Source organism: Cydia fagiglandana, chromosome 14 (assembly GCF_963556715.1).
Source record: "Cydia fagiglandana chromosome 14, ilCydFagi1.1, whole genome shotgun sequence".
Classification (NCBI taxonomy): Eukaryota; Metazoa; Arthropoda; class Insecta; order Lepidoptera; family Tortricidae; genus Cydia; species Cydia fagiglandana.
In genome coordinates this window covers 9513437-9540575 of record NC_085945.1, presented here as the reverse complement: position 1 = coordinate 9540575, position 27139 = coordinate 9513437, and the positions used below count along the sequence as shown (strand labels likewise).

Below are 27139 nucleotides of genomic sequence, written 5' to 3'. Positions count from 1 at the left end.
TATCCTAAAAAACTTTCAGTTCCTGTTAGTTTCGAATTTCGTATTTTCGTATCTAATTCAACGGAAAATTACGGTTTTTTTTCAGAACAAGTTGTGATTCCGCGTTCATTCTGCCTAGAATGAAGAGCTCTTCAAACCAACCAAATTTTATCGAAATCAAACGAAAAAAAGTCGATAACTATTTAAATATCGGCCGGGGGCGGTTAACACATTTTGTAGGTGCTTTTCGCTATTATACGGTTTTTCCTATGTTATTGGTATCAGTCGTATACGATGTATTTATTTAGCGCGTAGCTCGCGCTGGCACTTAATGTTAAGCCCGTTAATGACATTAATTATGTGCACAAAGCGCTAGAGTTAAAAGTGTTATAATTTAAAAATCGTCCCCGAAATATTATATTTTCTCACCTTTACGAGTGTCAGCATTGGCCGACTATAATTGGAGTGACAAAACGCAACACGATTAATCGAGCCGGCCCGCCGGTCGCACCGCAATTGATTGCCATTGGAATTGATTGCTATTAATTTAAACTGTGAACTAGGCCGGCATTCACACAGAGCATACCAACATCTGTAGCTATACTGGCATTGACATATAATATCTAAGGACGGGCTAATGGGGCACTAAAAATGGTACTAGTTCACCGGTGTTACTCACGGATTCCACCGAATCGAGCAGTCTAACGCAACTAGTTGCGACCAATAGCGCGCGTAATGGCTCCTCTTCACGTTGGGCCAACGCCAACGCCAACGAGGGATGCAGCCATGCGGTAGAATGAGATAGCAATATCACTTGCTCCCTCTAACGCATAAATGCGTCCCTCGTTGGCGTTGGCGTTGGCCCAACGTGAAGAGGCGCCATAATGCGAACTCTCCAACCAATCGCACGCGTGATGCGAACTCATCAACCAATCGCATTGTATTAGCGGTTTCACACCACTGTACGCCAGTACAGTACGCCTTTCGTAGTCTTATGGGGAAAGTTTAGTAGGTACCTTATTAACATAGTTTCGACGTTCAGCATCACGACCCCGAAATTAGCCAGTATAAAACAAGATTAGGGTCATAAATATCATCATTATACCCCTAAATTTGTCCAGGAATTTTAGCTAGGGCTCACTAAGTGAGTGCCTTAGAGTGCCTTGCGGTCCGTTCGGTAACAAATAATTGACATAGGCGCTAGTCTTTTCGAAAGCGACTGCCATCTAATTTTCCAAAGTTGTTATACTGTGTTCATCGTTATTTGCGTTATTTGACATCTGTCACTCACAACAGCAATACAACGTAAAATGTCTTGCACATCGAAATCACAAAGGAAAACAATTGCACTGCGAACGTTTACGTTCTACGTCTTTTTTTTTTAAATTTTAGGGTTGGCCGGACACCACCGTTATGAATCGGTAGTTGTCTAAGTAAATCGATATGAATTTTTAATTTTTCTTTTAATAAAAGTAAGGAAAAGGTGGATAATTAACTGTAAATATGGATATATTTATCGTCACCTAACAGACAACAAATTTGACACAGAAATGACATAAATAAACTTTAAAATAGATCCCCAGTTAGTTTAGATTTTGACGATGGGTGCGACCTACTCGGTCGGTGTATTAAATGCATTTACCTTGCGGGAAAACCATATTATTCTAGCTTTATTTAAATCTCAAATAAAAAGTCATGATACGTCACAATTCGATACCTCAGTCTACGTGCCATCCAATCGTAATCGCTTGCTGTGTCAATCGATTTGGGTTAGTTACATCTCTATATACGTCAGTCACAATGTGTCAAATAACGCAAATAATAATGCATACAGTATAATAAATAAATAGTTGAGGTCCGGAATCCTAAAAAGCAAAGTTCAGAAATCATATCGGTGTGAGTGGCGCCGTAAGATGTCGACCCCTTTCAACGCCAATTCCATTCTATTCCACTCGGCAACTTTGAGACTAGTGCTAACTTAGTTTTAATAGAGCTATCTATTAACACTTCTATTCGACATTTCCAGGATAAACGGTTGAGTGATCAGTTGAACAAATCGTTAGTACAGTTAGAACAGTCCTTATCTATACCTACTCTGTATCTTAAGGTATTTAAATAAAAGTAAAAAAAAACTATATATATCTATATATGTAGCGTGGGGACTATAGCCCAAGCCCTCTCGCGCTCGAGAGGAGGCCTGTGCCCAGCAGTGGGACGTATATAGGCTGAGATGATGATATAGGTATCTATATATCGGAATATACTTTTCACCTCAGCAGCTCGAACACTCTCAAATGACTCCTTAAGCCAGTTGAGGGTAGGGTCGATAAAAACATTACATGATCAAATAATGTAGATTAAAGTCAGAGGTCATTCAGTGACTGATTCATGCGGTTTTGTTATAATTTGGTCGGTTAACCAATAAATGTTATAACTACCCGAAAATGTATAAATTGTTTCAAATTTTATATTAAAGGAAAAAATGGAAAAATTACGCTTCCGGCAGGACTTGGACCTGCAACCTCAATTGCTTAAATTAAATTGTTTGTTTCCTTTTATTTAAATACGTACAGATACAGACTATAATAACTGTAGATAGGTAAATACATATGTATATACCATTTACTTTTTTTACCAGTTAACATAATTTTTGATGAATTATAATGATCCTAACCTTACAGATGTAATGCATAATCGTTTTCAATCGTATTTTCTCGGAAACGTTCATATTATTTGTCATGCTACGAGTATTTCAGTTAACCGCAAAAATATGTGACATGCTTTTATGGCTCTACAAGTAAGATCATATTATTGCATGTGACTGTACCTACCTAAATAATCAAAGAAATTTGAACGTAGTTTTTGCCAAAGCGACGGAAGATCGAGGAGAGTCTCCTCGATCTTCCGTCTACTTAAGTAATCTAAGACTAAACTAAGACTAATTAACCCTTTATAAGGCATACGGGTGTCAGGAATTATGCAAAATTGAACCCTATCACTTTGAAATAAAGTTCAAAATCAGATGGGAAATATATTCCCTCTGCCTTATAAAGGCTTAAAGTAGGTAATCATTCGAGTGAAACATTAGTATCTAGTTAATTTACCCTAGATATATAAACCCAAAGTCATTAACCTTTTTCATTATCGCAACGAACATTAGCTTTAGTGCTCGTAAGAATAAAGCGAGAAGCCTCGATAAGTTATAAAATGGGATTAAGCTTTAGTGCCGCTAGGTGAGCCTAGATTACATCCAGACAAGATGGTGCACTTCGCGCGAGAGTAGAAAAAGTTAAACGGACATTATTTTAACGAAACTGCATTTCATACACAGCTGAGATTTCTTTTCTCACTTTTTAGAGTTCCGTACCCACAGACGAATTGCACGAATGCGCTAAACGCGAGCGGAGGCGAGCCGTCAAACGTGTCACAAAGGGAGACTTCTAATGATGACCACGACCGCTCTGTCAAGAGTGTCCCGATCAAGAAGAAGACCCACAGACAAAACATCCTCCAGACTGAGCATAGTCGCGCTACCCCCTCTGCCACGCATACGGTAATTTTACTCCATGTTCGAGTCGAAAGTGTCTTTTTGTGACGTCCGTGTCTTTGAACGGACCAATCACGGCACGGGACTTCGCTCACCTCGTCCCGCGCACCCCCGCATTTTTGGAATCATCGGTTGCATGAAATAATTGCTCTAAACTCGGTCTAGAGGATTCCTAGTATAGACTAGCCACACATACATACACACACAGGACATAGACATAGACATAGACATACATACATGGACATAGGTCCAAAGGGTAAAAATGGGACCCTAATACGCAGACGCCACTGTCCGTCTGTCTGTTTGTCACCATGTTTGCCACCTTGGTGGTTCTCAATGAGACCTAATGATGACTAAATTAAGTACTTACATAATGTACACGGCGGGATGAAGTTGATAACTAAGATATTTTATATTTTATTGAAGAAATTTGAACTTAAAATAAAATGACCTAAAGTTCAAATTTCTTCAATTTTTACTCGCCATTTATCAACTTTTTCCCGCCCTGTACGGATATATGGATGGTCAAGCAAATCTTGTCTGTAGAAAAAGGCGCGAAATTCAAATTTTCCATGGGATATATCCTTTCGCGCCTACATTTTTCATATTTGCCGCCTTTTCCTACTGACAAGATCTGCTTGACCCAGTATAGGCCTGTACGGATATATTTTCGACTGGACTTTCTTCCGTTTTTCTGTATGTGCCACTAATCGGCTTACATTAGCTGATCGATGCTTCCGCTCTTACAAATCGACTCGGAGCCAGGACCGAATTAATCTACGTACCTTATTGCATAGCCGACTCCACTAAAATAAAGACCAATACTTCCTGCTTCCTGTTAAAAAGCGCTGGTAGCCTAGCGGTAAGAGCGTGCTTTCCGGAGGTGCGTAGTACGATATATTATTTGATACGTTAGTCGCATTCCGGTGCAGGAAAACTTGTACATGCATGTATTGTATAAGGTATGTGAAGTCCTTTGATAAATTTTGCCCCCTTCCAAAAAACCCAAATATGTCAGAATAATATTATAATATAATAAACAAACTTAAATACAGCGTGCTTTCGAAAGCGCGCTCCCCTAGGGCGTGAGTGTGACGACGCGATGTGTGAAAGAGATAAACTAGGTCATGCGTACTAGAGCCCACGTGGATACCGATCGCAACTTTCGCCCGAGCTTCCGAGCGGTCCCATGGTGTAATGGTTAGCACTTTGGACTCTGAATCCAACGATCCGAGTTCAAATCTCGGTGGGACCTTATTATTTACGTCTCGTTTCTTAGGAGTTTTATGTCGTTTTAATTTTTAGTTTTATTTTTGTTTTATAAATTAAAATTCTCATAAAGTTAGAATTAAGGATATAGAGTCTGTGCGGAAAGAGAAGAGTCGTGGAATGTATGAGGCCCAATACATTCCCCGACTCTCCTCCATGTAATAAATATTTATGATTTTTTTACACTGAATTTGTTTTTTTTCTTCTGTTTGGTTTATTATTAGGTAGGTATATATAAATTATAGGTAGGTACTCCTAGTTCTCCATATGTTATCTGACAACTGCGACTTGTGACGGTCACCCTTAAAATTTTCTGTGGGTTGAGCTTGCAATGCTTGCATGTGACTTAAATACAATATTGTAAATTCATTGTACCAAACTTTAGTACTCATTAATTTTCTCTATAATGTCTCAAAATCTATCATATCTTAGGTATTGATTTTTAAGGATGATGTCACTCATGTTATTCTATTGATTGTTTTGCTTCATATAATAAGGACAGAGAGATGTGAGGTGAGGTGAGGTGATGTATTATTTCTTGGAACGGATTCTTAATAATCTCATCCACATAAATCAGAAATGTAATAAAATCACGGAAGGAATAGAGACAGACGATTGATTTAGCGCAATAAGCCCCCATCGACTTATTGGCGAGGCAATTACGGAAGCACTTCAAATCAGGAATCGGAAAAACGGGAGTTAAAAATAGTAGTGCGAGCGGGGCGGGGGAGGGGCGTCCCTGTTAGGGCCGATACAGACGGACTGCAACCCTAGGTACTGCAATTTGTATGAGATTTTTGGGTTCCGTACCCGAAGGGTAAAACGGGACCCTATTACTAAGACTTCGCTGTCCGTCCGTCCGTCCGTCCGTCCGTCCGTCCGTCTGTCACCAGGCTGTATCTCACGAACCGTGATAGCCAGACAGTTGAAATTTTCACAGATTATGTATTTCTGTTGCCGCTATAACAACAAATACTAAAAACAGAATAAAATAAAGATTTAAATGGGGCTCCCATACAACAAACGTGATTTTTGACCAAAGTTAAGCAACGTCGGGCGGGGTCAGTACTTGGATGGGTGACCGTTTTTTTTTTGCTTTTTTTTGTTTTTTGTTTTTTTGCATTGTGCTGCGGAACCCTTCGTGCGCGAGTCCGACTCGCACTTGCCCGGTTTTTTTTTAATTTATTATTAACACAAAGCTTATCTTCTTCAGCCTAGCGTTTGCCCGGCCTAGCGCCAAGGTCCGCTTTTCTGCTCAATCTTCTCTACTTTGCCCGGTCTTCGGCATCCTCAGGTGTGAGATAAGGTTTAACTGCCGCTGAAATTGCAAGCCGACATGATTTTCATCCAGTTTCTCTTGATAATTTACGTCTGCCACATAGTGCGCTGTTAAAAAAGGAAAGATGCCTACCTATTCAACAGGTAGTAACTTCGCTTGCAAGTCATCTCTACAGGTCGCAATACTCAACCGATTTTCGTGAAAGTTTATAAGCAGGTACTTACATATTAAATAGTTTTTTGGCGGTTCAGTTTTTTTTTTCAAAATTATGAACCATAAATTTATAAAGTATTTATAAAGTTATGCTCGCGAGTTGTACAGCTCGCAGAGCCACTAGTGTTTTTTCCTTAAATATATTGTTTTAAGTAGTAAGTAAGAAAGAAAGTGCGACCTCACCCCTAACACGGCGATTTAGTCACTCCCGAGAAAGAATAGCTGCCATCTTTGCATTTTTATTGGACATTCCCTCGTCTTTCGGATTTGAATAAATACCAGGTAATACTGTTCCCACGCATTGACAGAACTTACCTAAAAGAATTTCCAATTATTGCCATATTATTGTCACGATGATGAAGTGCAAATATCGGATTTTACGGGGCAAAATTTAATGACAGATATTACCTATCGATAAACTCAATTACGCTTCTCTCAACTAGTGATCGCTTTAAGAATTAACATGAATGGGATTAAATACAGGATGGTCCAAACTTTGACGTCCAAAATTTTTTTAGATTCCTCACGTCGTGGGTTATCAGAATACAGCCCACGTATTTCAGCCGATTTTTAGTAGTTTTCGAGTTATGAATTTTCTAAATCTTTAACTCTTGTTAAGAAATTCCGTAAGTTGACTGAAGTAGCATGACAAATTCAAAGTCTGAAGAAAATACTATGGAAAACAATAATTGTTTTTTTAATTGAAAATACGATGGAAAACAATAATTGTTTTCCATCGTATTTTCTTCAGACTTTGAATTTGTCATGCTACTTCAGTCAACTTACGAAATTTCTTAACAAGAGTTAAAGATTTACAAAATTCATAACTCGATTATGCACTACATCTGTACCCCGTTTTGCGTTAAGCGAGCAGGACACAGCACGTATATTGATAGCGTTGTCTCTCTCAAACACCGGAGGGGATGACGTGTGATAATGTACGTGCAACCATCATACAGGAAACACAAATCCTCAAAATATGCCAAGATTTTCCATTAGAGCTACCCGTAAATGGAGTTTGGAGAGGTTCCCAAAAAGCTTTTTTCAATAACGGCCAGAGGGTCCATAAATTAAGGTGATATCGCAGTCAATTCCGGCACTCTCGTCATTAAACTTTTAAATCCAGCTTATTTAAGGTCAAAACAGGCTGACGACGAAGATATTGAGTTTCAGAAGTAGGCAAATGCAGGTCTGAAATAACACTCGGCTACCTTCTTCCTTAATTTGGTACAAATCCCGAAAAGTCATAAGTTCAAACTTCCTCGGCGCTCTATGGTTCTGGTTACAAAAAAAATACAAAAAGAGGGTATAAGATTTTGTACAATATTTTGGACACTGGCTGCCTGCAATTAAGGGCTAGAAAATCACCTCGCAACTTCCTTTACCAAATTGATATGATAGGTATTCTCTTTCACACCAGCCGAGTTTAAATTCTGATATCACTTTCTGTCTTTACATTTCACGTAATTTGTTAAGTGTCCCCCCCCCAAAAAAAATTCTGATGCGATATTATTAAATTGAATATAGTAATTGACTCTGCAAAGGAAATCTCGTCTCGGCATTCGATATTAATAAGTTATTTAACAAAACTCATATCTCACACAGTGGTGTTGATACAAAAACCACCCAACGGCATAGCAGTTACAGTTCAAATTTGAATGAAAATTGAAGCTCCATTAGATTTAATTGAAGGTGATTCGAATCGTGGAAACGTACCGTAAAACGGCGATGTTAAAAACAACTTTTCCTGTGTACAGCTACAGTACATCCAGTATAACAGAAGAGATCGCTCTTCCGCGATAAACTCGCCTATTGTCTGCCTCTACATTTAATCAATTGTTCTTTTCTTTTTACTGAAGAGTATTCTATCTATCTATAACTTTGAATTCGTGATTCATATTATAGGTTTACCATTCAATTAAGGCAATTGGCAATGACATTGTGAAGAAACCGGGACCCATTAAATGAGGTCCTCCTTCCAGTTAAGTAACTGAACCTTGTTTTCGCAAAAACTAGTGCTTGAGGAACTAATATAAGGATTTTTGAAGGCCAAATTAAATTGGAACAAATTGATGTAAGTTAACACTTTAAACTCTCGCGTTTTGTACACATATTTAATTACACAAACGGGTCTACCGCGATATTAAAGGAATTAGGAAAGGAATTAAAGGTTTACAATGAAATTATATCACGGTAGACCCGTTTGATGTAAGTTGATCCCATTTTGCTGTCATTGTCGAATGCCCCCGCTTCAGGGGTCGCAATTATACTGTTTACTGGAGGCAATGTGCTGGGTAAAGGAGAATAATATCAGGCCAGGAATGAGTTCAAAGGCAGGCAATAACAATAACGGACTCGATAAAAGCAAAGAGACCAATTCAATTATACTTGAAAATACGGGCGGCCAGATTCAAAAAGTTTTCGTACCGAGAATTTTAACTGGAACGGTATTCGACATTTTAAATGACGTTTTGGTGCGGAATACTGATTTTAATATGAGTAACTTCTGCCCGCATTTTTTCTTCTTCCTACCGCGCGTTTATCCCGGAATATTTCCACGGCTCGTGGGAGTCCGCAGTCCGATTCTGCCCGCTTACTAGGCATTTCCCGCAAATATACAATCATCGTACATATTTTGCGCTAAACGACCTCGGCTTAAGGGTTCCCCCAAATATGTCAACGCGGAATCGGCAAAATCCGATGGAAAAAAGCTTTATGTCTGCGCAATAAGAGCGAAAAAGCCGTCGTTCGGCTCGGCTCGCATCGGCCGGCGCCGGCCGACGCGTTGTCGGCTTCTTCGCTCTTATTGCGTGGACATAAAGCTTTTTCCTATCGGCTTTTGCCGAATGCGCGTCGATATATCTGGGGAGACCCTAACGCAAAACAACGCTATAACCTAGCGCTACTTAGCGCTGCTCTGACCACCCCAGTTCCATAAAACCTAGCAAGGTTTTCATGTTGTTAACTGCTTCCTAAAGGGCCCACATATCACCAGTTCGCCGGACGACACTGGCCTGTCAGTTGTGCGGAACTGTCACCTTTTGCGATTAACTGACAGGCTGATATCGTCCGGCGAACTGGCAATTTCTGGGCCCCTTTAGTGTACCCGGAGGCTATAGGTAGCTGGTTGCAGTCCAGCAGAATGTGTTTTTTTTGTTTCCTCTGTTTCCATGCACGCTCTGCATATTCGTAGCATATACGTTTAAAAGCGACAATAGCACCGGCGAACCCTCGAGTTTAGTTGAATAAAGTATTTGACAAATCTTGCAATTCTGGTAAACTAAGGCGAAGTCACGATTTGAAAGAAACAATGTGAAATAGCGCCTCTGTTGTAATGTGCTAAATTTTGTTTATTTTTTTCGTCCAGATTTGAATAAAACATTTGTTTTGTCCTAAATCCTAAATCTACAAAAATAAGGAAAATAAATTAGTTATTTTGTCGCTACAATTCAAGCTTAGCTAGCGAAGAAAAACAGCTCAAAAGGATCGGTATACATTTGTCGTGTAGTTTTTTTTGGCAAACCGAATGCAACTTAAGAATGAACATAAATTATATTATCATCAACTAACGCAATCTGGTCAAAATTGGCCCGCTTTCGAAATTATCTCAATCCATCTCACTAGGTACTAAAAATGAATTTTAAACGCACTCACAATTGAATAACGTACTTAACGAGGAAATACGAGTTTATAACGAATGAAAGAACGGCTTTTTAATAACTTAGACGTGTTTTAATGTCCATTACAGTTGCGCTATGTTTCGTAATTTAAAACGTCCAAAGCGACACTAACTTCAGCTTAACAAGTTTATTTTTTGCCGTCATGTATTTATCTGAGGTATTCTGAGTCTTAAGTGACACGCGCGTTTAATGGACATACGACTTTTTGTGCCAAATACTTTAGTATTTCCCTCCCACAGTGTAATCAGCAAGTTCTAGCAAACAGTGCAGTATAAACAAATGAAATTAACAATTCAATTTGCAGGTGTTTTATTAAACCCCATTTTTACGGGGTTGAAACAACAGTATTGTGCGTGAACAATGGATTCTGAGGCTTTTTGTGGCTGCGGTTTGCATTGGATCTGATTGTTGCCGGTTTTGTAGTTAAATTAAACGTGGAAACCGTATTTGGTGAGTTTTGTTGTGAAAATGCTTTTGTAAGTACGCTATTGTAATGTTGCCTTTAATAACGAGTAATTTACGGGTTGATAAAATACGAGTACTTATGTAACCGAGGTCACGGACATGCTAAATAAATAAAATGAATAAATATTGGGGACATCTTACACAAATCGACCTAGCCCCAAACTACGATATAACGTATATATATATCTCACTACCCATTAGCACAGAATAAGTAATAGTAATTAGGCCAGACCAGTCGTCGAAATACCTATGTAAAGTTTTTAACAAATCAAAAAAAAAAAACTTCCTTATTTGAAAATATAGTTTTAATTTATAGTTTAAATAACTGTTAGAGCTTTTTTTTAACTGCAGCACTACCCGTTGATAAAAAAAACTTCTATTGTTTTTATTGGCATCACTTAGGGAATGCAAATCGGTTATTTTCGGTTATTTTTTGTATGGAAATAATCGGTTATTAACCGAAACCGCTGTTATTACCATACAAAAAATAACCGATTTGCATTCCCTAGCATCACTAAATTCACATTAACTAAATAAATCAAATGTAATATCAAATTCCCGCAATTAGAAATAGTGTTGTAACCGGGATGCTGCTTAAAACATCTGACACAGATGATAAAGGCCTATTATTATATTATAACACGTTACATAATCACTGTTTATAAAAGACAAAAGAAATCTTTGCTTAGGGAAGAAAATATTTTAAAATATCCTAACCTCTCTTTGAAAGTGAAAACTGCCTTTACCTTAACCTCATGTCTTGTGTAGGTCCTGTACTCTGCTCGAATTTTGATTAGCCATCTTTTTGCTTGTTTTTCGAGATTTTTAATGCTCTATATACACCACAACCGATATTTAATTATTGAAGCCCACGATATTTGAACACCACACAAATTCAGTGTTGCCAACTCGGATTTTGAAAAAATGCTAGACTGCCTAAATTATGCCAAAGATTTTGAAATATGCTAAATAAAAAAATACTATAATGTCACTTGAAATTAGACACTTAAAACACATACATTTTTCAAATTTGCCGCCTTTTTCTGCTGACAAGATCTGCTTGACAGACTTTATATAGACCGTCGACGACGTCCATCCGTCCACAAAAGTCAAAATTCATATGAAAATATGGCGATGGCGCATATTGTTGCTGCCAAGTTGGTGCAAACTTGGCTTAGACTAAATTATGCTAATTTTATTCGTGTTTATTTTGAGTTTTAGTCGTGTGTCGATAGATGGCAGTAAATTTACAGTGACTACAAAATTTACTATGACAGGACCCCTCTATACTATCTATTCTCTTTGCTCTAACAAACGCGATGCACCACCGACCGCCGAGGTTCAAATGAGTGAAAACCTACAACGTCTCAATATATAGGTACCTACGCCCGTCCACCCCAGTCAGTTGAGCTGTCACACCCATATCATAGCAACACAAATTGAACTTTAAGCGGTCTGAACAAGGTTTAATTTGGAAAGGACATGGGGTTTTGGTCATTAAAATATATGTCAGACGCAGGATCTTACGGTTGGTGCCCGTGGGAAAAAATACGTGAGAATTCTATTTGTAGTTTGCGGTTTTGTTGTTATTACTAATAACTTATTAGGGTGGTGTGCAGGTAAATACATAGCTACCACCTAATTGGTCACTTTTTACCAGATAGAAAAATGTGACTAATAGAGTCCGTCTTTTAAGCCAGTTAGCTAGCACCGATTTATAGAGTCATTTTATAAACATGAGATTTTCATAAAAAAAATGACATGAATGGCGACACTAAGTCATATTAAGTACTTACTATATTTTGCCATTGTAAAAACCAGCCAGAGTAAGCTTGGTCTGACTTTAGAAGCACTTTAATTTTAATTAGGTCATAGATAGAGTCTGACTGCCTGCATAAATACATATTTTCCTATTTATTTTATTGATATTTTCCAGTACTAAAAGTTTATCCGTTTCTTTACACACTTGTCCAGCTTGTCCTGTTGCTGTTGTCGTATTGTTGTTGTTGTGTTGTGTCCTAATTGATAATATTATACCTACCTACTTACCTGATCTGTTTACTTGACGTAAGTATTACATGTACAATTTACATTACACGACAAAAAAAATTAGATACCTATTTCCATTCCGATAAGTGTAATAGGTAGGCATAGGGTATTAATATAAATTTTGAAGCACCTAAGTATAGGTATATAAATCTCTTACCGCATATCAAAGTTAAATTTTAACTAATTCGTTAGAAATAATGACCGCCATTTAATCTTCAGGGTTTTATTTAATCTCGTTTAATTAAAATGTAAATTGCTCTCTTACTTACGGCGGCGAAATGGGATCGTGGAAGCAATTACGCTTAGTAAACTAACAATAATATAATTATAGAATAATGTAGGTACTTAAGTTTTGAGTAATATTATATATGCCTGAGGATTAACTAGGTATTTAAGTGCCGACCAAGTGGGAAAGGGTGGTAACGAAACAGAACTTAGGTAATAAAAAGTCTGACTTAAACCTTTCCTTTTCTTGACTACTAAAAGAGAGGTTGAAAAAAAATGCGAATTAAAACCCCAATTTATATCTATAATATAAAAAATATTTATCTTCAAAATCGTGGAGAGCATAATGTGCAGGGGGCAATTTCGACTGAGGGATAATTCCAAATAATCGAAATATCTTTCACGTTTTACATTATTAACTGGAGTGCCCTATATGTCCAGATAGCGAAAAAGATGTGTTGCGTGTGACTCTAGTTAATGCACCTTAAACAAATTCATTGTCAAGAAAAGGATTAATACTTCTTATCCATAAATCATAAACAATAATGCAAAGGGTACATTCCATACAGCATACCATAAAAATTAAAAACCAGTAAAAATTCCCCCAAATGAAATTCCGCTTCAACACATACGTATTACCATAATGACAGGCAGGCAATTGGTGGACTCGCGCGCACCGTGGCACGCGCCCCGCCACACAGTTATTTGATATATCCCACATCACGGTCAATGCTTTCCTGTCAGTATTTTAACTTACCTCTGACTTGTCGTTACATCTTTTAAAACATAAGGGTCATTCTCCAGATCTGTGCCTGCGTCTAAACACCGTGAAACCATACTAAATGTATGAAAACGGAGTTGAGTAAGACCGGAGTCATACAATTTTAGAACGACCCATAAGGTCAATGTGGAAAGACCGTCATATATAGGACAAGAACTCTCGTATTTATATACGTACTTCGCTCAGAGCTTCGCACCTCTTCGTCCGATCTTCTGTAAGTGGAGTATGTATACAAACTCGAGAGTTAAAAGCGACGAAAGAGCTTTTGCAGACGGTCTTATTTATCTGTTAGACGGTCTTACCCACTTTAACCTTAGCAGCTTTTGTTTATACTGTGTTGATATTGTCAAATTACTTATTTATCATTAAATTATTTTTTCTTCTAGTCTTAGGATTATTTATATCTTTAAAGGTGTATTTAGTCAGATTAAAAATAAAAACTCGAACTGCCCACTTATTTCAAAGAAATCGAATTGTTGCATACCTACCTACCTAATCAAACGAAATACTAAATATTTTTTAAACTATAATTTAGAACATTTTAAGAGTTATACCCAGTTATTGCAAATGTTGTAAACTAAGTTTACTATAATCTAAAACATGCCTTAAATCAAAATACTGTCCTCATTTCATGGCACCGTTCCAAAGCTCCCAGTTCCCACGCGAAATATTCAGTTCCCTCGTAACCCTTCGTACTTGGTATATCTTGTCGTTCCCTTGATTGACATGTTCGTTTGAGCTCAAATATTTACGGCGACAAGGTTGCACAGATAATTCTTTTTTTTGGAGTTACAAGGACGTCGGAAGTGTGTGTATGTTTGTTTATTTATTAAGGAAGCTATCGGATTGGAAGGAATTTGGAACGAAATTTGAAGGTGTATCAATATGTGTATTTAATCGGCTTATAAAGAAAATACATTTTATTGAAGTCTCTTTATGGTTAACTCTGAAAAATATTGAAATGTATATGTATTTTTAAGTATGTATTTGTGTTATAAAAAAAATGTGGAATTTTAAAAGTTGTTAAGTAAATGAAATTTCAGCTTTTTCGTAACAAAAATCAAAAACAAAGACATTATGTTATCATTTATTAAACAAATAAATTAATTACTTAACTTTTTTAAATAAGTAAATACCAAGTTACCTATCCAAAAGTATGTAAGTATATTACTTAAATACCGCACTAATTTCTATTAAAAATCCTTACTTTCCCCCTTTCCAGTCGTTGCATAAAAAAAGAAACGTTCGTTAAATTTGCACAAGCATCCTAACCGCTTTACACTAAAACATCATTGCATTATTTCCCATCCACGGTGCGTGTGAAATTCCGTTACCGGGTGAAGGTTGAACCATTTTTTCTGACCCCACTATTAAAAACAATACATGTCCACGTCACCGCGCCATAGAAAAATGAGTCCTATTCACATTGCAAACAGTTTATTTTCAAGTGTAAATGGAATATGGTTAGGCTGTTGTTTTGAGTGGGGGGGATTTTTTGTGGGGGTCAAGTTCTCAGTCCCATGGATCGTGGGATGCGCCGGCATGGGAAAATATCTTGTTTGCTTGGGATATCTGCGACTTGACTTTGGTAAATATGGGTTATTGAATTTAAATATGCATTTGGGTTATCTACTTGTAAGTACAGTTAAAGAATTTAATTTCCGACCCATTTTGTACCTTGTCACAGTGAGTCGGACTCGCGCACAAATGGTTCCGTACCATTACGCAAAAATGGCAAAAAAATCACGTTTGTTGTATGGAAATGGAAGTATTTATTTTAATCTGTTTTTAACTAGGTAGTAATTGTTGTTATGGCGGCAACAGAAATACATCATCGTGTGAAAATCTCAACTGTCTAGCTATCACAGTTCGGGAGATACAGCCTGGTGACAGAAAGACAGACGGACAGTGGAGTCTTAGTAAAATAGGGTCCCGGTTTTACCCGTTGGGTACGGAGCCCTAAAAACAGTCGACACATGCAAAGAAAACTGGTATTATTATGCTCAAACAATTATTTCCGGTTTATATTATTATTATTCTGTTTATTATTTTTGGTTTTTATTAATTGAGAATTAACAATTTAATAAATAACAATGTCTTTCTTACGGTATTAAGTAAGTATTTAAAAAAATGATCCCCTAATATTTGCCAAGGGGTTCAAATTGGTTGTGTATTTATTATAGTATACGTACTCGTATAATCGGACTTATAAATGAATTGAATAGTCGAATTAAGACATCCTTTGTGACGTTTATAAAGCTACCCTTGGCACGTGCCATTATAGTCCCTGCCCTTGTGTATTGTATCACCCGGGAACCGAACCCGCTTCCCACAGGAAACGTAACCGACAATCCAGTTCACACGGACAATTGCGATATTTATGCAGCATGTAATCGGACACGTAGTTGGAAATCATATTTACAGTACATATGGTCCTATTTTCCCGCACTAGTGCGTAAAATAGCACTTTTCGTGCGATGTCAAAAGGTTAAAGGGCCATATGTAGGTACTGTAAAACGTTGTACGATACACGTGCGAATAGGTAATTCTCAACTCGTGACGATTTAAAACCGTGTTTCAATTTATCGCCACTTTTTTTTTTTCGTTTCGAATTTCCTCTTTTCCGCACTTGTATCGTAAAATAACTATTCTGACTCATGTAATTGATTGTAATTCAATGTATTAATTATATTAATGTAAAATAAACATTACTATTCTTAACATTTAATTAATACAAAAACATTAATATTGTCGCAATCACCAGATATCGTAAAATTTTATAGCATTTTTGGTGCTGCGGAGTGGTGTTAACGGAATTGGTATATAATTAAATAAATAAATATATTATTTATTAGGACAGACATTTTTTTACACAACTTGACTAAGCCCCACGGTAAGCTGTGAATATTTTAGTTTGGGTACCTAGTAGGTACCTACTCCGTTGATAAAGTCCCCCTTGGCGCGTGCCGCCACAGTCCCCTCCTGTGTTCACCCGGGAATCGAACCCGCTTCCCACAGGAAATGTAACCGACAATCCAGTTCACACGGACAAGTGCATCATTTACTTTTATTCTAGTTTTATTTATTAGTTTATTGGGATTTAAGAAAACATGTCCATATTCATGCGAATTGCGAAGTTTAAAATGAGAGCGGAACTTCCATTGTATGGGAGCGGCTTTTTGGCGGAGGGTTCGTGAATTGTTTATGACTCTAGTCTCTTGCTACCCAAAGATTGTTTGGAAAAGATCGCTTTATAGCGACAAGACCCGCCTGTTAACATCTCTATTGCACTCGCATAATTATATTATTTTACACATGGATACAAATTAACAACACCCCTTTTTTGTGTTGAGGTAAAAAATAACCCAACTAATAGCCAAATCGGAAAAGCAACTACCAACAATATTAAAAAGTAAAAACCACCCTTAATAAAATATGTTTTCCACACCCACTTTATCAGAAGCCGGTGTTAACAACCATACGTTAAGGGCGAGCCCTTAGGGATATACCATACCATTATCATATCGGAACATATCCCTCTGCTACTACACACTCTAAAACAAACCTTAAAGCAATAATAATAAGGTTTATTTTCCAGTAAACGAGAGTTGTAAAAGTGAACTTTAGTTTACATCGCTTGGAATTGAGACTTTATAAGAAGGGTGTTAGGGCTCGATTTTGGTTGAATTGTTTAATTAATGCAACGAATCGATGTTACAGCAATTATTTTAATGGGTTCTCGATGCGGTTTTTCCTCTGGGATGTGGACATGATTAAAGCACGGAATGAAAAGAACAATTGATTATATATGCAGATTAAAAAAATACATAAGGTTTACTCGGGTAATTCCGAATGTCGAAAACTGTCGGATAATTCCGAAAAGAGACTTTTATTATGATGGAATTAAGGGTGATTTTCATCTGAATTTCGGAATTATCCGACATTCACTATTACCCGAATACACCTTAGATACCTACACAAAATCAGTATTTTCAGAAGCATATTGAAATACTTATTATATTTCATGGAATCAATTTTAAGTAGTAATATCCATAATCGTAATATGATTCCATTAAATTTACTTACTGTCTTTAAACATTCATTTAATTTGTTTCTGATACCCATATTTAAGAGAGCTTCTTTTGACGTATCGTCAGGTGACAAGCAAAAGTCACTAATTACAAAAAAAAAACGACCTTCTTTTAGTAGGTACTAATATGGTTCACTATGGCTATGAACTTGTGGTGGTAATTAATGAGTTTTGCTTGTCACCTGACGGTATAATATATATAGCTAGGTACAGTCAAGGAATTTAAATTCCGACCCATTTCGTACTTTGTCACAAAGTACGAAATGGGTCGGAATTTAAATTCCTTGACTGTACTTTGTATTTTGTGAATTTATATTCATGAATCGATACATTCTGTGTGGAGTAACGGGAGTGTCCATTAGACAGAGACAAGTGGCGGGAAAGAGGGGAGGCCTTTGCCCAACAGTGGGACACACTAACAGGCTAAAATAATTAATGTACCTAAATGTCATCTGCAGGATTTAATAAATGTAACACACATGTTTTCCTCTGTTGTAGTAAAATTAAATACCCTGTTAAAATGATTGTATCAAAGTCCTTTTTACTATTTATACCACCTAATGATATCCTCCTAAGGCCCAGCCGTACAAATGAAAAATGCAAAATTTTCCACAGAAATTTGAACCTACAATGCATGAAATAGAGTTCATTTTGCGTTGTTCAAAAACTGGACGAAACAAAGCAAAAGCGACTCTGTTCCAATCGAATATGATTAAGTACAATTCCATTGAACTGAATAAGTACTATAGGTAGGACCTTGGGCCTCAGGTGGATATAATAAATGCCTAAATGATACCCTAGGGTTGTGACACTTGTGACGTAACAACAAGCCACAACCCTCAATACGGTTTTTAAATTAGCACTTAAGCCGTTAACTACCGTTAAAAATACAAACATGGGGTCGCCCCGTTCCCCATTCAAAAATCGTATAATAACCAACTATTTACCACTTAACGAGCCACGCGCCGATGCCTTAACAATGAAAGAGCTTAATACTTACAGTGTCATTGAATCTTGTTACTTTTTGGAATGTAGGGGTAACATGTTTCACGGGCCCAAAGTTCTGGGAACGGGAATGTTTTGACAAATTCACACGGGTGGTGGGAAAATACCGGGACCGTGGGAGTTTCCGTTAGCGGGTATTTTAGGATGAAAATGAAGCGATGGTAGTGAATTCCACAATGTTCTCTACCTAACCGATTGATTATATTTTACCAAAAAAAAAATAAAAAAAAAAATAAAAAAAAAATCTAAGAGCAACCTCTATAGGTCGAATTTAAACTGTTGTGAGACATACTAACATTGAAAAATCCGAAACACGTCGCGCGAGTGATTAAAAACAAGTGAGTCTCAACCGTAAAATTAATTATTCAACCTCTATTATAGAAATATCATTCTAATCGGTTTACCCATTTAAGAGCTACGGTGCCACATACACATACACATAGCGGACATACTTACAGCACCCCTCTTCTCCGGAGGAGGTTAAAAAATTTAGAGTACAAAGCTGAAGTCTAAAAATACTGTAATTTTGGGAGAAAGGTGGCATTTAGACACCGGTCCGAAATCTACGCAAGTAAAACCGAAGTAAAGCTAATATTTAACATAAATTAACCGTTAAATGTACTATTTAATTTTGAATAAGCCAATACTTACAACAATTTGCCGCTTACCAAGGCACGTGCTATGGTCGCAAAAGGGCTTATGTGCCTACAATATTGTAGTAGTTTTTGGTCTTTTTGTCTGTTAGGTTAGGGCAACTGTCACACGGGCCCTAAGTCACAGAATAAATAATAGTACTACCGTACAGAAAGGAAGCTTCCTACAAAACCGAAGTTTGACAGCGGTTCAGGGTCGAATCATACTATCCCTTTCTAATATATGGCACTATCCCTTTCGGCTATTTAGGGTTGTCAAAATTTAAGTGATTATCTTATCTGTGGTCGTGCACGCAAAAGGAAGTCAAGTGGTGCCAACCCTAAAAATTGCTCGGAGCAATGCTGAGCCGAGCGGAGCCGAGTTAGGCCGAAGTCAGGAGCTTCGCACCCCTGCCTAAGTCCTGGGAACGGGAATGTTTTGACAAATTCACACGGGTGGTGGGAAAATACCGGGAACGTGGGAGTTTCCGTGCGTGGGATATTTGAAGTTTGGGGTTAATTAGGATTTGATGTTGTATAAATATATACAGTAAACTAACCCCGTCTGGACCATCTCTGTACCTATAGTAATGTTTGATATAAAACTATCCTATTCATTCATCAGTTTAAGCTTGAAGCAGTTTAAGCGTTACTAGGTCATACTGAAAATTCCTGGACGGGCCACTTAGAAAAAATTAGTCGTCTCATATATCAGAATCCAGAAACTTTCAGTATGGCCCACGTACTATCGCATGTGTAATATTAGTAGAGATTTACAAAACAAGGAATCATTCAGCATAAGGGAAACATTCCATTTCTGGCCGCAGCTGCACTTCTAGTACGAACGCGTCGGTGTTACTGTCAATTTCCATAGTAAAATGAATGGATGTGGGCTGTCACCTTAATACCTTATCAATTTGACCGTCAATATGTAACCGCAAAGATGTCATATTATTTTCACTGTGACAAGGTACAAAATACAGATGTAGTACAGTGAAACCTGGTTAAGTGGGACCTGGATAAGTGAGAAACCTCTATAGCTGGGACTCATGGTGCGGTCCCGACACTTTAGCACTGAATTACCTCTGTTAGTGAGATAAAACGAACCTCTATAACTGGGATTAGTTGTTGTGATTTTATAGTCCCAATTACCTCTATAATTGTCACAGTGAGTGTATTTTACCTCTTTAACTGAGACTATATTTATAAGATTACATTTTCCTAATTGTTTTTTTAGAATTTTATACGAATTACCTCTGTATCTGAGATAACGTCAATCTATGACCTCTCTAACTTGGACTTTATTGATCTATTTTCGTATTCTTACTAACTCTTAGTCTATTCAATCCTCTAATTGTGTCTAAACGACTTCAAGTTTCATTTAGTTACTTTATGTAGTTAAAACTATCGAAACGAAAGCTGAAATCTTGATAAGTAACAAGAATAAACAAATTTTCATTTAATAAATTTCTAAGACGCAATGAAGTCCGTATCAAATTTAATTGAAAAAATGTATCCTTTGGAAAATCATTCAAAATAAATTCAAAGAAATATTTAAACCGACTTAAAAAATATTTAGGGACAAGGATTATTTTACCTATACATTTAAAGATAATTACAAAATACCCTATTAACCACCTCTATAATTGAGATATATTCTCTATTCTCACCTCTATTAATGGGAACCTCTGTAAATGAGACAGAAATTTATTTGTACCTGGCTAACTGGGAGCCTGGGTAAGTGGAAAACCTCTTTAAGTGAGACAAATTTGCTCGTCCCTTGAGATCCCACTTATCCAGGTTTCACTGTATATTTAAGTAAATCAAATTCCTTAACTGTACTTTAAAGAAAGATAGTAATTCAATTGTTATTGTGGTATAGCTAAGGTACCCTTCATAGTTGGAGGTGATTTAATAATTTGCACTTCTACGTACTTAGTGTACTTACCTTCTGGGGAAAAAATAGTTTTAGCATGTCTACTTTTAGTAACTACCTAACTCGTCTATATTTTTTTTTAAAGTCATTGCGCTCTTATGAGATAAGTAATCAAAACGCTACTTGATTTTTATCTTTTTCCACAGGAAACACATTAGATCCAACTCTTAGCTTCAGCCACATCTACATCATCAACCCAAACAACTAATAAACAACCCTGAAATGTTAATGCTAACGCCCCTTCCTGGCCCGTAAACAAAGTCTCCATTTCTTGCGAGTCCCGTTCCTGGCCTGGCCCTAGGGAGATGTAAACGGATTTCAAAATGGAGGCAGGATGTATTGAATTATTTAGCTACGCTTTTCTGTATTGAAACTGTATTGTATTTGTATACGTCTTGACGTTTTACTAAATACTTAAATGGGTAAGTAGTACTACTTTTTATGTTGTTATTTTGTTTCGGTCCCGTCACCCAGGCGACAATAGTAGCATTGTTTGTTGGAAGACTGCGATAAGACCTTTCTTATAACATCAGTCTTCCAACAAACAATGAATGAATGTTATAAGCCCTTGCTTATAACTGCGAAAAAATCTTTTATTTTAAATACAATGAAACCATGAACTTAAGATTTCCAAAAAATTTAAAAAGATTTTACAGAGGTTTGTAAGCGGTTGCTAAGTGTTATGATTATGAATAAGGGAATCATCAACCAAACCAAATCGATTTAAATGATTTAATCAGCCTAAATGTTTTCAACTCCAAACTTTTACTCAATTACAGTGTAGGGACATAACATATAGTAGATTGTTAACCAAGGGTTGAAAGGCACCCATTTCTGTCGAGGTAGTTTGGCGCTCGAACGCAGTGAGAGCGCCAATAGTCCGAGACAGAAATGGTGCCTTTCACCCGAGTTAAACACTCTACTTTTCATATCGAATGCGAGGAAACCAAACAAGACAAGGCAATTTCGCAAAATCAGTAATGAAGTACCTAATAGATCTACGGCCATGATTTTTTTCCTTAGGACTTTCTTACAATCGGAGACTTTACATGTGTGAAGATTAATAACCCCTAGCAAAAATCATGTAGATTGCAATATTTCCAAAAACACACATTTTTTAACAAACTGCAGTAATTTTAAACTGATTTGGTCATTATAGTATGAAAATTAGCGGGATTGCCTCTTGCTTTTTAATTTTATACTTTTTCGTTCTAAAAGCCGCAATAGACTACCGGACCGCACCGCGACCTTGGTGCGCCGCACAACGTAATAACATAATAAAAGTATTTTAAATATTAAATAACAATTTAATTAATAATATAAGTAATTTTTATCTTGTATTTTATTTTCATGAAACTTTAAAAATCAATTTAATATCGTACAAACCAGTACAAACGTTTAACTGTGGCTGTATAAGATTCTGCCTTTGCTCATTTACGCAAGTGTAAGGTTTAAAAAATATTTTTGGTGTATTCCTTTTGGTTCCCGCCTTTTGAAATCGAGTAAATAGAATTCAACGAAAAAAAATCAAGAATAAATTGTTTTTAACAATTCACTTACATAATTTTTTATAAAAAAAGGATCAACGTGGGATTAGTAAAATTAAACAATTACCAATTGTTCCAGGCGAGGAAATAAATACACTATTTTTCATTTTGTTTCCACCCAGTTGTTCGTGAGACGGGGACGCAGAAGAGTACACCACTTTTCTGCACTAGAACATAAACGTATCACTTTCTGCGCACCTTTTAGAACAACAACGACCCACTTTCAGAGCATGAGATATGAAATAGTACATTTCGATGCTAGTGCGGAAGGTATGTCATTACTGTTATTACAAGAATGACATTTCCGCACGTGTATCGAACGACGTTTTTTAATACAGTTGCGAAAAAATAAGAAAAACATTGTTAATCATACACTAAACAAAAGTGGTAACAGTGACAGCTCGCTTAGACGTCGTCTTTAAGTATATTATATCTATGGGCGTTTGGCAGCTATTCCGTTCCATTCAGTCAACTTATTAAGAACGGAATTTTCAATATTGAATATTAAAAAATAAACGTGTTATAATGATGTAGAGGTAAGTAATTAAATATGAAATATGTAATATTTTTCGTATTCTTACATTAACGGTAGGTTTTTATGCTGCTTACGACGTTTAAAGGAAACTAATATTAACACTCATCAATAAGTAGTCGTGAATTGGAACAAGTATAAATTTAAAAAAATTGGAAAAGTAAAAAGCACTAGTTCGAGATAACCAACTTTCCGCACGCTAAACAGCTACGTAAAGTAGCACTTTTTGAGCAACTGTATTTAAAAAATACTTATCAAAACCAAAATATTACTTTGCTAATCTGCGTAAACGATAACGTGCTAGTAAATGTAAAAAATACGCAAGTAAGTGTAACGGGTGGGATAATTGACTAGCACGTTATCACGTTTTGGTTTCAATTAATATGGGTTTCCGCAAAGTAACGCCTGATTCTATTTTTTTTTTGGTTTTTATATGGGGTCTAAACGCATTTATTCAATAACAAAACTTAATACAAACTATTATTAAAATTAAGTATAAACTAAATAAATTAAAACTAAAACTAATAAAATAAACAAATAAAACTTACCCACCTACCTTAGGTCCCCCAGATCTGTCCCCTGCGGAAGGGTGCCCATAAGGCTGGCTACATTCCCACGCTGAATAGCTATGCCTATTCTTTGACCTAGGAATGAGCCAGCCCTAGGGTCACCCGTGGTTTCCAATAGTCTTTTTTTTAGGCCCTTAAAAAGATTGTGAGCGTCACGACACCACGGCCCCAGGGTCTCTACCGCGAACGCCGCAAATATGTGGTTGTTTGTAAGACCAGCATATTTGCGGCGTGATTCTATTCACTATAAATACTTATAATTAAAAAATACTTCCAACTTCCTAGTCCGATGTTTTCAATCGCACATGGCAATGTAATCAAGACCCCTATCAACGAACACAAACAGCGTACCATCAAGCTATGAGTCAAAGCAAAATGGATGATTCCAACGTCAGTTCACAAAGGACGTAACCGCCATACCATCGCTCACACTGTTAATAACTAACGTAAACCTTATTACAAAAGGAATAAGGTCTATCGATGGGCAGGTAAGAGTGTTGCTATTTGTACATATCCATTGACATGCGGCATTTTGTAGTTACGGGCATTCCAACCTCAGTTCACAAAGGACGTAACTGCCATATATTTGCCATTAACATACGACATTTTGTGGTTAACAACATTTCAACACTTGAAAATCAATCGCATACTGCGTGAAGCCTAAGAGGATTAAACAAACTCTTTTGAATGGAATTTGTTCGATTGGATTATGTGTGGAATAGCCTCCTAAGGCCCAGCCATACAAATGAAAAACCCATGCCACTGAAATTTGAACCTATAGTGCAGGGAACAAAGTTGATTTTTGATTGTTAGAAAATTTAACAAAGCAAAAGAAATGCAACTCTGTTCCAATTAAATATGGTTTAAATTTCATCGAACTAAAGAGGTACTATAGGTAGGACCTTGGGCTTTAGGAGGATATGAAAACTGTTTTTAACAAACTAATCCAGTTTTGAACGTGTATAGCTAAAACCTGAATCGGATTTTCGAATGGATTTTATTGTGAAAGTTGGTGAGTTTATGTTTCACGAAATTTATTTTTCTATTATTTGAGCTGAACAGCTTTAAATTGATTTTAACGAATATTACAGTATTCTATATTGTTTTTGACATTCTAGGAATTTTCAGTATGACCTATATAAGTACTTATAGGTACATAAGTACTTATAGGAAAAATCGTCATAATCAATTTGCCACGACAATTAAAAATAAAAGTAGGGCGCGAAAAGGTCACTCGTCCATAATAATTATGTTAATTTTATTGATTTAACGTTTTCATCTCATAATTTTCCTGATAATTATTAAGGAGAGTAATTTTATAACTGAAAAGCTAAAATTAAATTTCCTACTCACCTTTTTTTGATAATTTGCCTTTGTCCTATTTTCAGATACTTACTTGTGAAATTGTCCCAATACATTCAGGCGGCAGATGAAAATACGTAATTTTTATGAATATTTTCTAGTCTGTGCCCGGCCGGGACAAAATAGGGAATACACCGATGAAATGTCAATAGTGTGTTGTGAGCCACTGAAAGAAAAACAACTTAGCATCCTTACGAAAATAAATAGCGAACATTATTCCTCGTCCTATAAGCTAAACCTTTCGTTACCTTACGAGTACATATATAGTTACATACAATGGCCGACCTTTTTCACCATCTTTTTACTTAGGGTTGTTATTATAGTCACTTACAGAGTATTTCATTAGAAAATGAACATTTACCTATTCTTATTTATTTTTAAATATTCTTATTATTTACTAAAAAAAAGTTTGTAGTATTTAAGTGAAAGTATGAATAAGAGCTCTCAAGAAATCACATGTTCTAACCATATATGTGGGTCATTTAATCAAAATTGTATGCAATACTCTTTTTTTCAAATTTATGCGATTTCTACTCACAAGGAAGGGTACCCAACTGTCCGACTCCGATTTGATTTATTTTGATATATGTTATAGAGTAGTCTAAAGTAACGGACACTTTTTTTTTAGCTGCCCAAACTCAACCTGTTAGGAGAAAATGGCCTTCAAAGTACTGAAAATTTACCAAACCTTCTAGTTTCTATGAAAAACTTTTTTCAAAAAAATTGATAATTAATTACTGGTTTCGTTATATGTTGGAGAACATGAATAAAGAATGGGGACGTGTTTTGTCATTTCACCACAAACTCATTTTTTATATAAAATTATATTTATTATATTTATTTATTTATATATATGTCGAATACCGACGGTCTTAAAGGCGGTGGGCGCGTGGGGTAGTATCTCGATGTATTACTTCACAGCTAAAGCAGTATGCTACCATTTCTACCAGTGCATGAAATAAATACTCGGACTCGTTAACCATACTAGTGCCTACCATATTTCAGTACTTAATGTAAAAAAAGAAGTAATTGCTATTAGGAGGTTAACTGATTAAAAATAAAAATAAAATAAAAAGATCACATGAAACCGTTTAAATCTTTATTCAGCTCAAACTAGGCCGGCTACAACCCTAGACATCTGACCTAAGAAGATTTAGCCCTATATGGGACCGGCAACAAACTCAGAGGGACAAATCTTTTCAAAACAAGTTAAAACAACACATAACACATCCTTTCTTTATTTCACAAAAGTAAGCTACTAATGAAACATAAGAAACCAAAATAACACTTGAAATAAAACACTTAGCTAAATGGTTAAACAACGCTAGATTCTATAAGCTATCAGAATAATCCTTCAGGTATAAGCCTTCAGGAACGTAGCGAGTTAGGCACGAGGTTGGCTAACGAGTACGTCCGATCTCTAGCGCGGTCCGATCAAGAAGAACTACCAGCGGCGGAGCCACCCTGCTCCCGCTTCAAGTCAAGTTGGCAAACCTGCTCGACCAGTCTACCAACATAACGACAAAATGCCACTCGTGCCTACGCTCACTCGAGAGAAACCTCTCGACGTTCCAAAGCCTTCTACCTGTCATTTTAGTTCAACAACACGCCAATAGATAGCGTTACTCTCTACGCAACTTTATTTCAACAATGCGCCAACAGACGGCGTTACTCTTTGCGCAACTTTATTTATTTCATTACAACCAAATAATACGTAGCTCAACATTTCTAATCGATTTTATACAGGCGTCTAAAATAATGAACTATAACGCTGCAATAAGTCTTTCTGGTGTCAGGCTCCGACACGGCCATCCTGCGCTACACACGTCCTCGTGTGTGGGTGTATGCATTTGATTCTGTAACAAAATACTCTGCACAGTATCTCATCGCTCGGTCATTCCTGACCAACAATTTGGGTCTCACTCAAATTACTATCAAAATCAAACTTTTATCAATCAAACCAGAAAAAATAATTGTTC

General features: G+C 36.6%; 2 protein-coding genes and 1 non-coding gene across 3 annotated transcripts in view; 1 reads left to right on the top strand and 2 right to left on the bottom strand.

Moving 5' to 3' along the window:
• The window catches only part of LOC134670532 (uncharacterized), a 53603-nt gene extending 51296 nt beyond the window's left edge, over window positions 1–2307 (bottom strand). Inside the window, exon 1 of the mRNA XM_063528340.1 lies at window positions 2303–2307. The gene's annotated coding sequence lies outside the window, so the exon portion shown is untranslated. The remainder of the gene's footprint in view (window positions 1–2302) is intronic.
• Window positions 1–23728, bottom strand: part of LOC134670533 (uncharacterized) — a 54469-nt gene extending 30741 nt beyond the window's left edge. Inside the window, exon 1 of the mRNA XM_063528343.1 lies at window positions 23725–23728. The gene's annotated coding sequence lies outside the window, so the exon portion shown is untranslated. The remainder of the gene's footprint in view (window positions 1–23724) is intronic.
• On the top strand, window positions 4710–4781 carry Trnaq-cug (transfer RNA glutamine (anticodon CUG)). The gene has a single exon. It is a non-coding gene; the product is annotated as a tRNA-Gln (tRNA).
• Window positions 23729–27139: the final 3411 nt, after the last annotated feature.